The following is a 6,000-nucleotide window of genomic DNA, read 5'->3' as shown; positions in this document are numbered from 1 at the left end:
CAGTTGTCTCTGCCGTGTCGTTGGGTGCTGGGAGGCACTCAATCCATTTTGTGAATGCACACGTACAGTGCCTTGCGAAAGTATTCGGCCACCTTGAACTTTTCAACCTTTTGCCACATTTCAGGCTTCAAACATAAAGATATAATTTTTTTATTTTATGTGAAGAATCACCAACAAGTGGGACACAATTGTGAAGTGGAACGAAATCTATTGGATTTTTGAAACTTTTTTAACTAATAAAAAAATGAAAAGTGGGGCGTGCAAAATTATTCGGCCCCCTTGCGTTAATACTTTGTAGAGCCACCTTTTGCTGCGATTACAGCTGCAAGTCGCTTGGGGTATGTCTCTATCAGTTTTGCACATCGAGAGACTGAAATTCTTGCCCATTCTTCCTTGCAAAACAGCTCGAGCTCAGTGAGGTTGGATGGAGAGCGTTTGTGAACAGCAGTTTTCAGCTCTTTCCACAGATTCTCGATTGGATTCAGGTCTGGACTTTGACTTGGCCATTCAAACACCTGGATACGTTTATTTGTGAACCATTCCTTTGTAGATTTTGCTGTATGTTTGGGATCATTGTCTTGTTGGAAGATAAATCTCCGTCCCAGTTTCAGGTCTTTTGCAGACTCCAACAGGTTTTCATCCAGAATGGTCCTGTATTTGGCTGCATCCATCTTCCTCTCAATTTTAACCATCTTCCCTGTCCCTGCTGAAGAAAAGCAGGCCCAAACCATGATGCTGCCACCACCATGTTTGACAGTGGGGATGGTGTGTTGAGGGTGATGAGCTGTGTTGCTTTTACGCCAAACATATCGTTTTGCATTGTGGCCAAAAAGTTCGATTTTGGTTTCATCTGACCAGAGCACCTTCTTCCACATGTTTGGGGTGTCTCCCAGGTGGCTTGTGGCAAACTTTAGACGAGACTTTTTATGGATATCTTTGAGAAAAGGCTTTCTTCTTGCCACTCTTCCATAAAGGCCAGATTTGTGCAGTGTAAGACTGATTGTTGTCCTATGGACAGACTCTCCCACCTCAGCTGTAGTTCTCTGCAGTTCATCCAGAGTGATCATGGGCCTCTTGGCTGCATCTCTGATCAGTCTTCTCCTTGTCTGAGCTGAAAGTTTAGAGGGACGGCCAGGTCTTGGTAGATTTGCAGGTGCCTGGTGTGTTCCTTGGTCTTCATGATGCTCTCTGCGCTTTCAACAGAACCTTGAGACTATCACAGAGCAGGTGCATTTATACAGAGACTTGATTACACACAGGTGGATTCTATTTATCACCATCAGTCATTTAGGACAACATTGGATCATTCAGAGATCCTCGCTGAACTTCTGGAGTGAGTTTGCTGCACTGAAAGTAAAGGGGCCGAATAATTTTGCACGCCCCACTTTTCATTTTTTTATTAGTTAAAAAAGTTTCAAAAATCCAATAGATTTCGTTCCACTTCACAATTGTGTCCCACTTGTTGGTGATTCTTCGCATAAAATAAAAAATTTATATCTTTATGTTTGAAGCCTGAAATGTGGCAAAAGGTTTAAAAGTTCAAGGGGGCCGAATACTTTCGCAAGGCACTGTAACAATGAGGAAATATTTGTTCCCTCTGGATGACCTCACCAGCGGCCCCACCCAATCCATTTGTAGATTGGACCAGGGGAATGTCATGCCCTTTTTCTGGAGTGGTGCACGGTGCAAGGGCCGTGATGGTTGGAACTGGCTACACGTCAGACACCCCTTTACATACGCGGCGATGTCTTGGCCCATGTGAGGCCAGAACGCCACCTGCTGGATAGTGTCGTACATGGCCTTGATTCCCCGGTGACCCCCACAGGGCTCGTCATGAGCGTGTTGGATCATGACCCCCCGATGACAGCGGGGAACTACCCACTTTGGGACACCTTGTGCAACTGGTACACAAACCAACAACCCCTTTATAATTTTTAGGTTGTCTTTCACCTCTGCCAGCTCCTTCAGCTCCGGAGACTGGCTCAGCACCTGCTCCGAAAGAGGTTGACGCACTGGGTCAGCGATATGCTGGGTCCTGTTTCTGCATTTCCGCAAGATCGGTGTTAAAACCCTGTGACCCAAGCACTACAGATTGAGGGTCAGCTCCGACATCCTGTCTAGCCCTGCTTCAGGTGACCGCCTTGACCTCAGCCACGGTTTCTGGGGGTAGCCATTCCTGCTGGAACTGCCAGGGTTCACCCTCTAAGGCACCAGATTTGGCCAGCCGGTCGGCCTCATCATTCCCGTCTTTGTCGGGTCCCTTCACCTGGGAGAGTCCCTTCACCTTCCTCCAGTAAACCATCATTCCAGCCTCGGTCGTGAGCTTGTCACTGGCCAGGAACAACTCTTTGTTCTTTACTTCCTTGCCCGGGGCATTTTTCATGCCGTTACCCTTCCAATACAGAAGATGGGACACAAAGCTATGTCGGGCGTAGTTCGAGTCACTACAGATGACAAATTGTTTAAGGCCATTTGTCAGGGCCTGCTGGAGGATGATCAGCACCCCAGCTACTTCCGCATACTGACTAGTCTTTGGTCCTAGCTTATAGCGGGTCGGCCCACAGGGAGTATTGTCTTGCCAGACTACTCCTACCCCTGCTAGCACCTGCTGTTCGTGGCGAAAAGAGCAACCGTCAACATAGGCCATGGGTAAGCCCTGGCCCACGTTCTCATCATAGTACCGATGATTGTTCGGTAGCTCAGCAGCGGGAATCATTTCTGGAGCTTCCATGTCAGTGTCACAGCCGTGACACACTTGGCCCAAAGCCAGGCCCTGTCCCAGGTACATTTTCTTGCTCTGTGCATAACGTACCTCTATCTCATAGCCTTGTAGGGCCATCATCCATGCCACAATCCTGCTATTTGACACCCTGCCCGCTTTCAGTCTCTGGCTATGCAGGAATGTCACAGGTTGGTGGCAGGTTTCGATGATGATCTTTTGTCCCCCAACATAACTACGGAAGTGTTCTACCGACCAGACCTTAGACAACAGGGCCTTCTCGCAGTCCAAGAACTTTTGCTCCACTGGGCTCAGGGCTCGACTGGCATACGCCACCACCCTTCGCTCTTGGTCATATTCCTGACTCAGAGCAGCCCCAAGGCAGTGCTCTGAGAACCCTGCTTCAAGGTAGAAGACCTTATTTTTGTCAGGGTAGGCCAAGCACGGCGCACTACCGAGTTTGCGCTTCAGCTCCATCACAGCCTGTTCTGGGGAAGGCCCCCACTCAAAGGGCACGTCTTTCTGCAACAGCTTGTGGAGGGGCCTTGCTATTTCAGCGTAATCCTCAATAAACTGCCGGGAATAATTACATACTCCCAGAAAGCTGCGCAGTTCAGACAGGTTAGTGGGCGACTACATATTCTGGATAGCTTGGACTCTGCTGGACTGTGGCTGTATGCCTTGGGCTCCCACCAACAGTCCCACATACTCCACTTGGGTCCTACCCCACTGTCCCTTAGCCAGGGACAGTTTGGCCCCTGCACGGGAGAGCTGGGTCAACACATGCCTGATCTCGACCATGTGTTCTTCCCAGGTCTGACTCCGCATCAGAATATTGTCCACATAAACCAGGTTGCCCCTGGCGGCTGCATCACTAATGGCTTTGTACAGAAATATGTTGAACTCCGCTGGGGAGTTGGAATACCCAAAGGGGCATCGATTCCAGGTGAACTGCCTGTTTCCGAAGGAAAAGGCCAGTTTGTACTGGTCTGTCGGTTCTACCTTAAGGGTCCAGAACCCATTGGCCACATCCACTGTGGTGAAATATTTCGCTGTTGTCACCTTGGCTAACTCCTGATCTAGGTAGATCATTGGGCATCGTGACAAAGGAACCTGTTTATTCAGCTGCCGGTAGTCAATGGTCAGACGCCACTTACCATTGGGTTTCAGCACCGGCCACAGTGGGGAGTTGTAAGTGGAGTTACACTCCCTTATGATCTGACGCTGTAGTAGAGCATCCAACGTCTGCTTTATGGACTCGTATGCCGTGAGGGGAATGCGATACTGCGTGACATAGGTTGGGCGGGCGCCAGGGGCCGTAGGAATGCGCACTGTGTGCAAATCCGTCACCCCGCAGTCATAGGCGTCCCGTGCAAACACTTCCTGGAAATCCTGGAAGATCTGACGCAGCTGCTGACGCTGGCTTTCCGTTTCCAGGGCATCTGCCTTACCAACCTGTTCCTGTACCTGCTCTAGGAACCCCGCTTTTGACGGCATGGCGGTATCCCGGGTCGCACTCTCGGCTGAGTGGTCCGTCGGAACACCTGCGTGTACTGTGTACACAACCATCTCATCCTTCTCGCTAAGGTCCACTCTGCACACCTCCTGGTTGCAGAATCCCTCTATTGGCATAATTGCAATCATCCGCCGGGGGTAGGTGTAGTACACCTGCTCGGTTCCCCCCTCCCTGGCCATGGGACCAGGGAGCTGCCCCAGTACTGGGATGGCCAGTTAGAAATCAAAGAAACCATTGTCAATTACCAGTCCCATGTCTGTGAGAGCAGGGATTTTGACATCTTGTTTTGCTATGTTCTGCACCAACAGGCAGGTGGCTCGGCCATTCCGTTCCAGTATGGGGGTACCACAGACTGCTAGGTTCAGTCTGATAAACTGAGCTGATGGTTGGAAGAAAACCATCTCAGCATCCCTTCTTTAGGACAAGGCGTACTGGAAACCCTGCTGTTGATGCAGGAACGATCAGGTCTGATTCATTTACTACCTGGCAGGCCTGAGGAATCATCTGACCTGACCGAATGTTCTCGGGGTTGCCGCTTAGAGAGTGGGCATCTGGGTTCACCTGTGTCCACAGCACACTGTTTACTGTGTCCAGCTGGGCGCCCAGTCGAACCAACAGGTCTGCACCAATACAGACCGAATGGGTCAGCTGAGGTGCTACCTGGAAGTAGTGAGCAAACTTCCTTTTTCCGATGGAGATGGAAGCTACTAAGCTTCCTTTGCTCCAAATGGACCTATGAAGTGGGGGCGCCCACCACAGAACCTGTGACTGCGTCACCAGAGTCACCTGACGGCTTCGCAACAGGTCCTTGAACAGACCTTCACTGATTATGGACTTCTCAGAGCTGAGGCTGAGAATTACATCATCAACCTGCACTTCTGCCACCTGGACCCCTCCCACCACCATGGGGTGGTAGTCCTGGTCCCCCTGAGGACTGATGAAAAAGGGGTGTGCTTTACCTGGCAGGTCAAGCAGCTGCTCGGAGCACTGCTCCTGTAGTTGGGAGACCGTGGGAGTGCTGGCCTGGGCAGGACTTCCCTGTAGTTTTGGAAAGCAAGAAGAGACATTTATTTCTCGTCCAGAGGAACCAGGTGGGACCTCCAACTCAGCTATAGTGTTCAGTGGGCACTGTGTGATCACAGCATAACCACTGAACCCCCCTTTTTGCTGTACAACAGGCTTAGGGTTTTTGACCTGAGCCCACAATTTTCCACGCTGGCAGTCCACCAGAGGCTCCAGCCTGTCAAGCAGGTCTTGGCCAATGAGTAGTGGCTCTGTTTTAAACCTAGAGACGTAAACAGGATGCACCACGTTCATTGGCCCGAACCTAAGTGCCACCCACACTCGGTGTGTGATCCTGGCATGATCCTGGGTATAGCTGGAAATATCTATCTTACACGGTTCTACCTTAAGTCTGATGCCTTTTCCTTTCGCTACTCGTTTGAGCTCGCTGAGTAGATCGGCTGACATCAAACTAATTTCAGCCCCAGTGTCAATCAGTGCTTCTCTACCTAAGACGTTTTCAAGAGAAACCTTGATATAAATACGCCTTGCTTTGCCTTTCTGGCTGAGATTCCCTAAGAATTGTTGGAAGCCTGCCTTTTCTTTGACTTCAGGGGCGGGGTCAGCGCCCAACTCAGAGTCACAGCCTTCTTCATAGATAGACTGAGGGAGGGGTTTGGGATGGATCCCCGCCTCCTCCAGTGAGAAGGGGCGTGGTCCCCCTAAGCTCATTCACGCTTCCTTGCATTCGGTGCGGTAGGTT

Source organism: Lepisosteus oculatus, chromosome 14 (assembly GCF_040954835.1).
Source record: "Lepisosteus oculatus isolate fLepOcu1 chromosome 14, fLepOcu1.hap2, whole genome shotgun sequence".
NCBI classification, from domain to species: domain Eukaryota; kingdom Metazoa; phylum Chordata; class Actinopteri; order Semionotiformes; family Lepisosteidae; genus Lepisosteus; species Lepisosteus oculatus.
This window is presented reverse-complemented; position numbering follows the sequence as displayed.